Here is a 16,007-nt window from a genome sequence, read left to right on the forward strand (position 1 = left end):
CCCAATCTGCCCAATTTTCTACTCTCTCAAGCTCTGAATCTGTTTTTTTCCCCATCTGTGCCTGGGGCAGTTCTTCACTCATGCAGGTTCATCCCCTGTCTTCATCCTTGTACTTCTTCAGCTCAGTTCTGGTAGTCGCAGTAGTAAACCCCACACTGGTTCTTCACCTGTCCAGTTGTGATGGTTTAGCCCTTGCTGGGGTCTGAAACCATGTGGCCGCTGCCCCTTCCCCACAAAGGGAGTGAAATACAAAGCCCCGAGACTGAGATAAGGAAAGGTTTAATACAACAGAGCAACAGCAACACAACAAACAATAACAATAAGAATAACAGTGATAACAATGAACAGAGCAAAGTATATACCGATACAGCAGTGAGAGAACCGGCTGCGCCAACCCACGCGATCACCGATTCTTCCCGCGCTCACGCCAGGATGTGTCGTCAGCATGATATATGAATAACCCGGCTAGAGCTTCCCCCCCACTGCTGGGGAAACTTAACCCTATCCTGGCTAAACCAGGACACCAGTCATTCTGCATCTTTTCATCCTACTTAGGTGGCATCTCTGCATTTTGAATGCATAGCCCTCCACAGCGTGATTTCCAATAGATCCTACTTTTTAATCAGTCAACATTTTTCTATAAATGCTATCATGCACTGGTTACAGCCACTGCACTGGAATCGGACCCAGGTTGATGTTTATCAGTGATGGTTTATTAAACAGGCCAAAGCCTGTACACAGGCTTTTTTTAACTATTTCACGAAATACAATCACATAGATAATTACTAATGCATGCATAGGGAAGGCAGTACAGCCTGTCGACGTTTATTCTTCTCCGTGGGTTCACGTCACGACGCATCGGGGAAGATGTCCAGTGTAGTGGGAGGGTCTCGGGCCAGCTGAGAGGGAGCTCCAAGGAGGCCCTTCAATTTTCCCAACTATATACCCATTTTACACGTGGTGTTTTGTGATAAGTGGGGAGGGTTGGCCTCAACTGGTCTCAAGCCAACAAGCATGACTTTACAATAAAAAGGGAAGCAAGACTGTTGTTGTCCCTCCAGAGATTTTTCCCCTATACATACTGGGGCCCTTTCTGGGACCTTGTTTGTATATCTTACTGCTAGTGTTGGTTTTACTTCATTTTCTGGTTGTTTTAACTTTCCCTTTATGGGTACTTCCGGTGGCTGCTCAGGCTCTTGACATGAGTGCTAGGCCATGAGTGCTTTCTGGTAGATAAGGCAAGTGGAGCGACAGAGGCATTTCTTCTGCACTGCTGGGGCCTTATCACTAGCACAGAATCACAGAATCATCTAGGTTGGAAAAGACCTTGAAGATCACCTAGTCCAACCATTAACTTAACACTGACAGTTCTCAGCTACACCATATCCCCAAGTGCTATGTCAACCCTACTCTTAAACACCTCCAGGGATGGACACTCCACCACTGCCCTGGGCAGCCCATTCCAACACCTAACAATCCATTCTGTAAAGAAATACTTCCTAATATCCAGTCTAAACCTTCCCTGGCGCAACTTGAGGCCATTACCTCTTCTCCTATCACTTGTTACTTGGTTAAAGAGACTCATCCCCAGCTCTCTGCAACCTCCTTTCAGGTAGCTGTAGAGGGCAATGAGGTCTCCCCTGAGCCTCCTCTTCTCCAGACTAAACAACCCCAGTTCCCTCAGCTGCTCCTCGTATGACATGTGCTCCAGACCCTTCACCAGCTTTGTTGCCCTTCTCTGGACACGCTCAAGTAATTCAACGTCCTTTTTGTAGTGAAGGGCCCAAAACTGGATGCAGTAATCGAGGTGCGGCCTCACCAGTGCCAAGTACAAGGGTAAGATCACTTCCCTGTCCCTGCTGGCCATGTTATTTCTGATACAAGCCAGGATACCATTGGCCTTCTTGGCCACCTGGGCACACTGCTGGCTCATGTTCAGCCGACTATGACCGTCGGGCCTCTGTCCAGCTCTGTCCTACAGTCTAGCGAAAAAATATTTACCCATCGGCTGTGGATCTGAGGTTGTCTCCCACAAATGCTCAGTGTTAACTTCTGAACAGGTCTTTTTACATCAACTTCATTCTGACAAATTTCTTAAGAAGATTTCCTTTAAGCAAATATTTAAAGCTTTGGGTTTGTATCATGTCTGCTCCTGGACCATTGCTCACACAATTTACCTTCAGTGAAGCCGCTGGACTTCAGGAGATTGCATTTCTCAGCAGGTCATCAGGTTTTCTTTCCCCTTCATTTTTCTACTGCATTGATATTGTTGATTGTGCTAACCCAAGGACATTAGTAAAACCTCCTAGGGTAATTCTTCTGCAACAAGATCCTTCTTGCCGTGAGAGCAGTTTGTTGTAACCCCAGCATCTCTCTCTGTCTGCTGCAAAATGCATGCATTACAAAGATACTCTAATGAACACAAATAAGTTTTTTAACTTCATACCAAGCACTTCTTTCTTCTGCAGATCTTGTTCTTCTTTGATCCTGTGAGTGACCATGAGCCTTCATCTACCACTAACTGCAGTGGGCATGTTCTGAAAATACCTCAGCATGTCCTTAATAAGGCTGGAAGGTGGTATTTATCCCTGTACTTTCTAACAAGCCAAGAACTGTAGCTACAAAAACATCACGTCAGGGGAAAAAAAAATAGCTCTCCTAGCTGCATCGCTAGTTAAAAATTTTCAGCAAAAGATGCATCTGTAAACAGCCAGATAGGGACTTCTGAAAATACTGATGAAGACAAACTTTCTGAAAGTCAAATTAAAAGCTGTATGAAATATCACTAATTTTTTAAGACTTTGGAGTCAGTACTACTTGCCACAGCATGTTTACTTTCAGAAAGAAAAAGGATATTAGTACCATGGCTAAAATAAAGTTGCTTAATATTCTGTTTAACAAAATAGACAATAAGTTACAGAAAAAACACATCAGACTCAGGAAAATATTCAGAGAGAGCACAATATTTTTCTTATGGCATCAAGTCAGCAAGTCAGTAGAGCCTGAAAGAAATAGGTTGCTTCGGGTTTAGTTTATTAAATGCAGGGTTAGAGCAAGTGGAAAATTATGATTGTTGGGAAAGAAATTATATTATGAGAAGGAAAAAAACCCCAAACCTCTATTATTTGAAGTGCTTTGGACTGCCACATTGTTTTACTCTGGTTTTCTGTTGCCCTGAGTGTTATGAGAAAGTGGCTTATTGCAGGGAGGTTGGATTCCTGTGCAAGCACCACTTGTGGAAAAAAAGGTAGCGATCAGGTGAAATGCCCAAGTCAGGCCATGAAGAACATGAGTGGCTGGTTCATGGAGCCCATTCATTACCCTGCCTGAGTGCTTTCAGGAATAGATGCAAATAGAGCAGGGTAGAGGTACAGTGAAACCTGAACCCCAGTCTGCAACTTGGAGATTTTCTGATGTTACAGTTTTGTGTTAGTGCATGGAATAAGGTAAAATTACATATGCAAAAAATGAGAATGATTTTAATGATTAACTCCCCAATGAATGGTCCTGAAGAATCTAGAGGCACAATTAAATCTCATATACAGTACCAAAAATAAGGCATTAATTCTGTTCTGCACTAGTTAGTGACTCCTTTCATGTTAAAACCTATACAATCCGTCTCTGTGCTGCACATACTGTGGACCTGTTATTCGAGTAATGTCCTGTGGCCCCATAAGAAATCAGGGTCTTGACTTTGCATAAACACAATCAGAAGATAATACTTTCCACCTATCAATCTACACAATAGCTCTTTCACTGAAACAATAGACCATATAGCAAGAAATAAAGCAAGTACCAGGATGCATTGTGAATCCAATTTTCTGGGCAGTGATTTGCTGGGAGGCCTTGTTTGATAACAGGAATTACAAAACATCTTTCCTTGAGTCACAATCAAGAATTTTCAACATAGACAGACAAAACTGTTGTTGAAACAACCTGCTGGCCACAGCGGAGGCCAAACCTTGACCACTTTGTATTAAGCCTTTGAAAGTCTGATCCCACTTTTCCTGAATCAGCTTTATTTTACCCTGAAGGTACTGCAGATCCTGACAATCTGGAGCACCACCTGCAAAACACTGCCAGTCCCCTTGGTCACTGCTCCTCACAGATTTAAGGGGATAATCACTAGAAGTGGGGTTTCAGGAGGCCAACTGGGACATGTCCCTCACATGGGGAGATCCCATTGGACTGGAGGGTAGCAAATGTAACACCCATCTACAAGAGAGGTAGAAAGGACGATCCAGGAAACTATAGACCTGTCAGTCTGACCTCAGTGCCAGGGAAGGTCACGGAGCAGGTCATCTCGAGTGCCATTAAAAGTCATATAACGGACAACCAGGGGATCAGGCCCAGTCAGCATGGGTTTATGAAAGGCAGGTCCTGCCTGACAAACCTGATCTCCTTCTATGACAAGATGACCCGACTATTGGACAAGGGAAAAGCTGTGGATATTGTCTACCTGGATTTTCAAAAAGCATTTGACACAGTTCCCCATAGGATTCTCATAGAAAAACTGGCTGCCCATGGCCTGGATGAGCGTACGGTCTGCTGGACCAAGCACTGGCTGGACAGACGGTCCCAGAGAGTGGTGGTCAGTGGAGCTAAATCCAGCTGGCAGCCGGTCACAAGTGGTGTTCCTCAGGGCTCGGTGTTGGGACCATTTCTGTTCAACATCTTTATTGATGATCTTGATAAAGACATAGAGTGTATCATCAGTAAGTTCACAGATGACACCAAGTTAAGTGGGAGTGTCGATCTGCATGAGGATAGGGAGGCTCTACAGAGAGATTTGGATAGATTGGATTGGTGGGCCAACGTTAACGGGATGAACTTCAACAAAGCCAAGTGCCAGGTCCTGCACTTGGGCCACAACAACCCCATGCATCGCTACAGGTTTGGGGAAGTGTGGCTGGAGAGCTGTGTGGAAGAGAAGGATCTGGGGGTTCTAATTGACAAGCAGCTGACCATGAGCCAGCAGTGTGCCCAGGTGGCCAAGAAAGCCAACGGCATCCTGGCTTGTATTAGAAATAGTGTGACCAGCAGAAGTAGGGAGCTGATAGTCCCCCTGTACTCTGCACTGGTGAGGCCACACCTGGAGTATTGTGTCCAGTTTTGGGCACCTCAATAAGAGAGAGATATCGAGGTGCCGGAGCGAGTGCAGAGGAGGACAACGAAGCTGGTGAAGGGCCTGGAGAACAAATCCTATGAGGAGCAATTGAAGGAGCTGGGATTGTTTAGTTTGAGGAGGAGAAGGCTGAGGGGAGACCTCATCACTCTCTACAACTACCTGAAAGGACCTTGTAGAGAGGTTGGTGCTGGTCTCTTCTCACAGGTAATTATTGACAGAACAAGAGGGAATGGCTTTAAACTGCAACAGGGGAGGTTTAGACTGGACATTAGGAAAAAATTTTTCACAGAAAGAGTGGTCAGACAGTGGAATAGGCTGCCCAGGGAGGTGGTGGAGTCACCATCCCTGGATGTGTTTAAGGGTTGTTTAGATGAGATGCTGGGGGATATGGTGTAGGGGAGAACTTTGTAGAGTAGGGCTAATGGTTGGACTCGATGATCCCAAGGGTCCTTTCCAACCTGAATGATTCTGTGATTCTGTGATTCTGTATGTCCTGTTGGAGAAGGATGTCCAGGAGTGATCTTCGGAAGCTGGGCTGCCCTGCACCGTGGTGTTGCTCTGCTACCATGCAGGGTGGTCTCCACACAGGTGATGGCAAGTACCACCATGGCTGTTTTCAGCACTGGGACGATGGAGGATTGAAATGCCTGTGAGTCTGTGGAAATCAGACATCTCTTTGATCAAGATTAATGCAGGCAACACAGCTGGACCGAAAGCTCTCAGTCATTAATGTCTAGTTACTGCCGTGATGTGCTTGCACAGAAGCATATGCCATCTTCCGTAGTCCACTGTTAAAATCTTAAGGGCTTATTTATTGATGAATTTAAGATGCTTTAATCCTTCACACCCTTTAGAAAATACTTGCAATGCACAAAGGGACTGGTTTTTTTTAGAGCACCTGGAAACGCTAGCTGCTGTGTGTCCCAGATGGCCTTTATTTCCTATCAGCATTAGCAGTAGAGGAAGGATGGCATTTACGGGCATGGGAATTCTACAAAAACATACTAAGAGGAAGGGCTATTCTATGGAGCTTATCCAGTAATATCACAGAAACTACCAAGTGAAGATGGGAACTTGTACCCCATGACAAATCCATGGGAAGTCCATACCTTCCCTCCATTGACAGGAAAGAGGACCAGGGTGGCCAGCACGAACCCAGCAGTGGCTGCAGACAGATAAGTGATGAGAAAGCCTTGGCCCCAGGTTTCCTGTAATTCTCTCCTTTGATTCTTTTTTCACCCCATTTCCCTTCAACTGGCCTCCTATTTGCTCTTCAGTTAGTCCTGGGGTGGCCTGTCATTTCCAGACTGCAATGACAAAAAAATGTACTGTACTTAGTCACTTCTACAAGCACCTCGTCACTTTGCTGAATTGCATGTGCTTGGGATGTCTCACCATTGTAGCTAATCCCTTGCATAGCACAAACAGTTCAGGCCAACTGGTCGGTGCTCATAACTACCTAACATTTATTCTACCTAATTCCCAAAGTGAAAACAACTTTGCAGTTAGTGAAGATTTCTACCAGTTTGTTTACAGCAGAATAGTTCATCTAAGTACTAACAGAAGAAGTCTTTGATTACCAGTGTATTCATGGAGATTTAGACTCCAATTGAAGTAATTAATTCCTTGTCCACTATAGACAAAATGAAATGGTGCTAGAGATTGGAAATGCATGGAAGAATATTTTCATTAAAAACTGAATATAACCATTTGCCAATTTTAATTAGAGTGGCATCATTTGCATTGCTATAGTTAAAGGCCTATTGGTATTTCTGGTATAAATAGGCTGTCGTTTATCATAACTTCTCAGTATGCATTTGTGCTGAGATACAACATGACAGGATGTATTAGCCTGTTTTTAAAATGTTTTTTAAAATGTTAATTTAATACATTTTCAGTGTAAGTACAAATTTAAACCCAGCTCTGAGAGGAATTAAATGTCCCTCCTGTAAAGCTGTGTTGTATTAGAAAATCCTTTTAGCATTAATCAAATGAGTTTCCTGCCCTGAAAATAATTTTCTGAGTTTTCAGGTTTTTTTCTACTCTCTATATTAGGATGAGGCCAAGTTATTAACAACAACAAATACCAGCAGAAAATAAGCCTTGTCTTAAACTAGCTTGGGAATGTCAGCATTTGATGCCCATCTTTTGACAGATTCAGGTAAAACACTTATCTCTGATCTTCTGCACCCACAGTGCATAGATCGCTAAGGTATTTGGGGCTCATTTCTCACAGTTTCTTGCTGTGGTGTGTCTCTACATTACCCTTGATGACTTCCCTAATGAACCTCCTAAGGTCTCACCTCTAGATTTGCACAGAAATTTTGCCTGTGAAGTAAGAAATTTTCTTGAGCCATCGGCATTTGCCACCAGCTGTAGTCCCAGCTCCTTTCTGCTTCATCACCCTCCTCTGTAGACCCCTGCAGGTGCTCACGTATATTTTTTGAGGAAACACCTCTCTCCAAGTAACCTTCCAAAGGGATAAAAAATCCTATAGCACTGTTGCTTCTGCTCCTTTTTGTCCACTCACGTGCACCATCTAGGCATCTATTTTAAATTGTACAAGCTGTAACGAGAGGCCGTAACTATTTATGAGCTGTGTTATGCCAGATCCTGTGGGAGAGCATGCCAGCCCTCAGTGTGCCCGTGAGCAGAAATTATACAGTTTCGCTTATGAATGAAACACCTAGGTTTTGTGTAAGAATGATGATGGGCATCCCCATCCCCACTGCACAAAAGTACTGGCTGCCAAGGTGTAGTCAGCTGCAGGAGGAGAGTAGAAAACTGTCCTCCTTGTAGCAAAACTGCACGTGCCATGTCTCTGCCTAGCTTTGTGCGGAAAGAGACGAAGAGAGCTGACAGAGTAACTATCCCAGTGTAGAAACACTTCTGAGCTGAGGAAGGTGAAGTCCAAGGAGATGCAGCAGAGAGAGGTTGAGGAAAGACAGCCTGGTCAGGAAAAATATCTTTCTTAATTTCACACATATTGGCAAACAGGGCCTTGCAAGTTTTTATTTAAAGAACATCTTGTTTGAGATTTTTAAAAATATATTTATTAGAAAAAAAACCCTTAGGAATTTTGACAAAAACTCTCATATCAACAGGCAGCACAAAGCGAATGGAAACATTTTGTTCTGCTCTCCCTGTTTCTTTTCTTTGCGGTAGCAATGAAGTGACTTCCCCAGGCTCACAGAGGATGCCTATGCCAAACCCAGGACCTGAACCAGTTCCTGACATTTCACCTAGTGTTTTATCCAGATCATTCCTTTTTCTTGCAGATGAGCCAAAAAGGAATTAAATACAGATTCTGTGTGCACAGAACCCAAAAGGCAAACAACACTCAACTACTGAGCTCTGTGCATCCCTTTCAGGCATACAGTCCAAAGCTGATTTTGCGTTTTTGAACTCTCAAATTTACTATTATATTACACACTTGTCCACTCAGACAAGCCTGTTATGATTTTTCATTTCTGTTCTTGCCCCATGGCTGCAAAGATTAAGTCTTGCCACTGCAAGAGGAAACTCGAGTAGCTCCTGGACAGCATTCCAGTAGAAGGAAGCGGAAGCTCACATAGCATTGCATCTCTCTCAGCAATGTCAGTGTATTTTAGAAACAGAAATAGCAAGCACATCTATTTACTAAGTGATAAACACATAAATTAAAGTTTGGGGTTTCTTCCACCAGCTTGCTAGAAGCTGTGAGTTATTTTTCTCACTCCAGATACAGCTATAACGCACTGCCAATGCAAAGCAGCTTTCTCTTATCTATACTGATTGTCATATAGACACCAAGCCTTCACTATCCACATCCATGTTAGGTTTACCAATTCCAGCAGTAGCTGCTGGGAGGCGATTGGGATATATCTTGGATTCCCTAAGCTATACTGCACAGGTGCTCTAGGAAGTGCCCAGCAGATAATTGTGGGACAACTTCGCTTCCATTACTGACTTCAAGTATGTAAGTTATTTCTGCCTGACACTGCTCCCAGACTTGTCAGCCCTGGACACTGGTGTGCTCAGCTGGTGTGTTCTTGTGGTGGCAGCTGAATCAGCACAATTTTAGAGCTCTACCATTGGTTACTGAGGATGCCAACCAGTCATGAACATACCCAAGCACATCCCAAGAGCACAGCATCGTGAAAAACGGCTGAGTAACAACATCCTCAACTAGTGGCTTTGCTGAACCTCTAAATCCCTTCCTATAGTTGGATGTAGTGTTTGATATGACTCCAGCACTCATTGCCTTGCAGGCAATCAGCTGAGTGAATGGAAGCAAAATAGTGCAGGAATTTGGGTATTCCTGCTCGAGTAGGCAAAATCTTGGGGCTTGTCATATTCATGTCATACATCAACAATGAAGGTCATGTTTTGGCCAAGTTCCTGATCAAAGGAGATCATCTTGAGCTTGGCAGAGAAAAGCTTGATTGGCAGCATGGAGCTGGAAGGGCTTCACTGGCAATTGACAGTGATTTGTAAGTAAAATGAAGGGTGAAATGCCAGAAATCCCATTATTAAGTGGATCTGCCTTTTGAACAGAAGGAAATGGTTATGAAGACACAGAAAATGAGAATCTTGTTCAGATCCTGTAAAAGTGATAGCACCAGAAAAAAGCAAATTGTAGTTGAGCAAACAAGTAGCTGCAGCAAGCACCTGGAAGCTACACAGTCTGCTGAAAACATACACAGGAAATTCAGAGGGGAATGAAGAAGAAAGCAAAAAGAGTTTGCATAAGAGACAATTCCTTCCCATCCCTCCAGACCTGTACCTCATCTATTTTTTTTGAGAGGTGAGATCTAGCATCAAGTTAATAGGAAAAATCTCTGCTTTGCTTGTAACTGTGACTGCTAAATGATCCACAGTACCAGATCCACAGACTGCTAAATGATCCATGTAGCATCACATTAAGGCAAAGGCAAGTGAGGATCCTGCTTAAATATGAATAAATAAATAAATAGCTAGGTAGACGGGTAAATAAATATTAATCTCTACACACATTCTAAGAATTGGGTTTTTTAGTTATGACAATCATGTAGGCATCTGTAAAATACTAATCGGTACAGCTTTTAAAGGAAACTCTCCTCCTAGGCACCTAATTATGAATGCTACCAAGGTTGTTTATACCTCTAACTACTTGTAAGTAGTTAGGTAGGTGCATCAGTTAATACAGAGAGATTTGTGCCATTAACTGTACTATGTAAAAGACCTGGTTGTAGGTGAATTTTGGAGGTGAATTAAAAACAAGGAAATTCCCTAGGGGATATAAAAAGTAGACTCCAATTTTCCTCACTCTGAACTCAAACAGGTATTCCGTAAATATGTAGCAAAGACCCTTATGTGGCCTGTCAGCATGAAACAATCACAGAGGTGTTTCTCCATAGGTAGTGCGAAGCCCTGTGCAGTGTGAGGATCCACGGCTTGGGCTCCCCCCGAGTGAGGACACCCCCCAGCCCACCAGCTTTGGTGGCTCCTCCTATGGGGTGGGCGACTGCTTTCTGCTGTTCTCCCAACCACCTGCCCGCACAACAGACCTGCTCTCCTCCAAGAGACTCTCCCCGTTATCCACCCCTTTGCCTTTGAAGTACTGAACTTCATCCTCAGGCAGGCATGGGGATGAAATGGGACACCCCCACCATGGGGCAAGTATGCAGATGAGGGGAGAGCCAGGCTTGCTGGGCTCGGGTACTGCTCACAATTTGTGACCTTCTCTGTTCTTCCTGAGGACTGACAACACTGCAGAGAGACAAAGGTCCTCCCAAAATAGCATCTTAACCCACTGCTCACCAGTCACCCAGAAGTGCTGTACCTCTTGTTTATGAAGCAATTACAGCTAGACAAGAAACTCCTCTCTTTGTTGAAAAGATCCCTCCTATGTTGCCATGGATATGATGACCTGTTTCTAAACTCCTTTTTTCCCCCTTGTAGTATATGATCACTACATTTTGATCCACACTAAATATAATTTCTAAACAAATTACTGTTCTGCTGGTATCCTGTGATCACCAAACTGCCTGCAATACAGTCACTCCCGATTCACCTTCTGTCAGCCTTTCCAACCAAATCATCACTGAAAAGGCAAGGAGAAGGAAAAGCTGACTTGGGTGAGCGGGGCTTTTGCTTGTTTCTTGTTTCTTTGAGGGATGTTTTGTGTCACAACAACAGAGCTGAAATGGCTGTGGTGAAAATAATTAATTTTTAAACATGTTTCCACATAAGAGCTTGAAGAGATCCAGAACTTAGTAGGTAATGCTAGAGAAAACTATCCACATTAACTCTGCAACTTATTTATTCAGCAGCTGTGCTTCTTTACATGATGTATGAAAGCAATGAATTTTGGGAATAATAAAAAACACATTCAGGTAAGAAAATGAAGCCTGAACTGAAAGCATCTAATAAGTCATCGGGGGTGGGGGGGGTGGGAATTATTTCTACTTTTTTGTGATGGGTATGTACCCACAGACCTCCTTCATAGACCTCTCCTTGGCCTGAAAATGTCATCCTAAGAGCACCTGTATCCCTCTGCTATTTGTTCTTGAGAGTCTCCTTTCCCTGAAAACATGTCCTTTTGGGGAATGCAAAATGAAGCATCTGTGGGTGGATCTGAAGGCCGAGTATACCCACATTAGTCAGAGTGGCCAAAGACAACTGCGAAGTCACACTCACTTCTTCCTCTGTTCTGCAACAGTGTCCCTTGAAAAGTTCTGCTTTGCTCTCCCCCAAGGACTTCATTTTAAGCTCTGTGTTTAAGATGCGCCACAGTCACAGTGGCAAACTCCTTTGCCCATGGTGTAAGAAGAAATTTGCTCACTCTTTTCCTAGAAAGGAGGGTTAAGCTGGACTCCCTGTGCTGTTCCTACTTGGTGGAGCAGAGAGAGAAGGTAAACATGGGTTTGTAATACCTCAGTCAGCAACAGAGAAGATGAGGTGTATTTTATTTCAGAAATAATTTGTATTTCTGTAGCCCAGTCGCTGTCACCTGTTTCCCCTGGGCTTTGACACCATGCAGCAGCATGCCAGCGAGGCAGCCTTGCTGCTCTCTGTGCAGGAGATGGTGTCCTGAGCACACCCTTCAGGAAAGGGCCCACTAGGCTGGTGGGGTTCATTCAGCTCCACACCAACACCCAGGACATGGGAAGTCTGAGCAGAGCTGTCTGTATCCTCAGAGGATTTGAACCCCAAAGTTAGTTTTAACGGGAAATACCCTAGTGTGTGGCTGTGGGGGGTAATGCTGAGCTAAGACCTTCTCTAGGACCATCCTTCTGGGCAAAGCTGTGCCCACACAGTGTGAGTGCAGGCGCTGCAGGGGCAGGGGGGAAGCAAGTAAGCAATGGTCTGTACCTCTAGTTCAGCAGGGCAGCCAGTCCCACCAGAAAGAGCCACCCTCAGAGCTTTTACACTTCTTATTTAAGCACCATCAAACCAAAACCTGCTTGGATCCTGGCTAACAAATCCTGAAAAAATAGCGGGTGATAGTAGAGATAAGGACTGTGAATTTGGTTTAACAATTGTGCAAAGATAAGATAACTGTAAGTGGTGTTTCTGTAACAAAAATCTGAACAATGTGCAGAGAAGAGGCTTTTTTAGTTAAAAATGCTGCTGTAAGTTAAAAGGAAGTAACTGGTTACTATGCTGTGTGCAGTGCTATTTGAGGCATCGTTAAATCTTCCCTGAAACCTCACTACTGGAAACTGGATTTAGCCAGGGCCCATTATGAGACCAAACAACTGTATAAAATTACCTGCTTTATTCGTACAATGATGCCTAAAATGTTTAGACTTGGGTGCCTCAAATCAGGCATCTCTCTCTATTTACACTCCTAAATTAGAGTCCATTTGTTATTCATGAGTTGTTTACCTGTGACGATAAACTGGGTTGTACATACAAATCATCCCATCCTGTCTCAGGGGAGTTGGGTGTAATTAAATATTCCTCATTTTCTAGCAGCACACTGAACTTCCTATAATGTAATCCATTCCTGACATTTTGGCATTTCTACCTAGCTATCTCAGCCAGCACCTATATATGAGAAAGACACTAGTGGGAGGTGGCTTTAAAAAAATCCTCCTAAATATCCAAATTTAATCAATTGCTCTTCATGTTTCTATAAAAAACTCAATAAAAAACAGTATGTGGTGTTAGCAGAAGGCTGGGGGATTACCTCACTCTGCATGCAAAGAGAAGGGTAAAGAAAATGTAAATTACTGAGTATTTAAAATATATTTCAGAGATGAAGGGAGATGATTTCTCTTGCAATTTTCCCTATTATAGTTAGTCACTACTGCAAACTTGGTACCTATAGCAAAATTTGACCTGCTTAGGCCCCTTCATAGGTAAAGACAGTTTTGTAGTTCACCAAAAATGAGGAAGCTTTTCTGAATTACATGCTTTTCTGAAGGGGGGACCTACTCTATCTCCTGCAGTTTCTGGAGCTTCCCACTCTCCCACAGGTCCCTGAGAGCTCAGCTGAGCTATGGTGATGGTCATTGGGACGCCTTTCCTCCAGGCTAGCTCCCACATTATGAACGGCTAAACAATAACACACAGCCAGGGGGAACGTACCTTGGGAGCCTCTGAGGAAGGGAGTGAAGGAAGCTTTGCAGCAAGGGGCAGCTCTACAGTGCTGCTTCTGGGATCTGCAAATTCTCTCCTTTGTACCTGGCTAGAATAAAATCCTTCCCAAGGCTCAGTATTTTCTCCCTGACCTGCGATGTCTGGCAGTGGCACACACATATGCTCGTCACAAAATCATCTCAAGCTGCTATTGCTAGGGGCTTCCTGGCTCTCCCCCAGGCACCTGTGTCCCTCTCTGGGTCATGTCTGCAACAGTTCTGTTTGCCAGGACTGGGGAGGACTTCCATCTCCTCCCAGATGGACAACTCTGCCTGAATTATCTCCTCCCCATCAGTCCCCATTTCACAACATCCATACCCAAATCTGGTATTTCTGATACAGATAATGTAAGCATGTTCAGCTTTACATGCAATTACTGATTTGGTGACCGAGGCACCAAAGGTCTTTGAGACCAAGGTCTTGCAATGGTGTGCTCCCCAAAAGTCTACAGCACTCCCCTTCCACTTATCCGTGAATTTTGGCCATTTCTCACATAACTCCATCTCAACCATCTGCAAAACCCAGCCATGCCTTGGGGCACCATCTGTGGCTTCTGTCAGGTGTCTGAGCTGCTTTCTGTCACATCCAGCGATTTCTCATGTCATGATCAGCAGTGTCACCCATGCTGTTCACTCAGCCTGTCCTCTGGCCAGGACTGAGCTGGAACCCCGTGGCTCCCTCCAGTCCCAGGAAAGGGGCACAGTGGTTCTGTCCCAGAGGAGGAACCAGCCTTCCTGCCGAGGCAGGGCAGCAAAGCACAGGGCGGGAAGGAGAAAAGAGATTGCATAATTCCAGAAAAACACTATTGCTCCAAAAAATGAATGACACATGCCCTTCACTTTCAAAAGCTGCCAACAGTGGTATGCATGTCAGAAGCAACTTTGAGCTCTGGCACAAAACCAAACACACAGGACAGCCCTTTCTCTTCTTGGTCAAGAAGGTGCTACTGTTCATGAGGTACTGGGTGCCCCATAGAGGCCCTGCTAGAGGAAGAAGTTTATTCTTCCTTCTTTGCAGCTGCACACCACTGAAACAGAAAGTATGGGCCTATAAATATTGTGTAATTGAATCTTACTCTGTGTACTGTATCCTGCCAGTGGCACTGCCTTTTCTCTCAGCCACATATCTTTCAGCACTTGCTGCCGTGATTCCACATTAAAACCTCCACCTGCTGCTGGAATGTGCACTCACATCAGCAGCTCCTTCCAGCAATAGCACTATTAAAAATAATGAAATGTCAGATTGTGCTACTGTGCATCTAGATCCATTATGGAAATGTGCTGCAGGACCATAGCAGCCTGAGTCAATCCTCCATTCAGCCTTTGGAAGGATAAGATACAGATAAAGACATTTATGGTTTTAAATAGCACCTTGGTTCTTGGCTGTGGCTCACCTCTGTCTGAACAGTGCTCTTCCCAAAGGATGTAGAGGGCAACCTTTTACAGAAAGAGGCACCAAACAAATCTTGCTTTACTGACAGCCCTTCTGTCAGTAGACAGAACTTCTGTTATTTTTATCCACCAGAAGTGTGTGAATTAAAATGAAATGAAAGCACTTTGGATGCTCTAGAAGGAGTGGACCAGCACAGGATTTCAGAAGATTGGGATAAACAGATCTAATAATGTAGGAAATAAAAAAGTAGCAGACACTGTACAGTAAGTTTCAAATACTGTTAGTTACACCGTCAGAGAGACCAATAATATTCCATCATTACTGATTTCCACTGGGGATAGAGAAAGGTGTTGCAGGGGGGAGCAAGTAAATGATGCAGAAGATGCAAGAAACGTGGAGTCAGGTGGAAGATACTGGTAACTGGAATTTCTCATGCAACAGATGTGCTTGAATTCTCTCAAAACAGTTTAGCTTGATTGCACAGGCAAGTTCATTTCCATCTATATTATTCGTCTCACTGGGAATTCTCTACCTGCTTCCTCTAAATAATCACAGGTCAAATGAGATGAGGCTAAAGGAATACAGACTAAACGAAGAAAACACTGTGGTAATGATGGGGTGTGCAATACCTCTAGAATTACATGCAAAAATGTCCTATCCATCTCATTTGACTTGAGCCTGCACTGGCGTTATGAAGGAACACACCTGCTTCTCCCTCTGTGATCCCATAGCATCTATTGTCCCAAGGATGCCCAGGTTGTATTGCTCACCTGTGTGTTGTGTTGAATACTCACAAGTGCACAGACACACACACACAAGTGAACAACATGACCCAATAATGGCATATAAAAGCATTTGGTGTATAAATGGCATATACGGT

Source organism: Strix uralensis, chromosome 3 (assembly GCF_047716275.1).
Source record: "Strix uralensis isolate ZFMK-TIS-50842 chromosome 3, bStrUra1, whole genome shotgun sequence".
NCBI lineage: Eukaryota > Metazoa > Chordata > Aves > Strigiformes > Strigidae > Strix > Strix uralensis.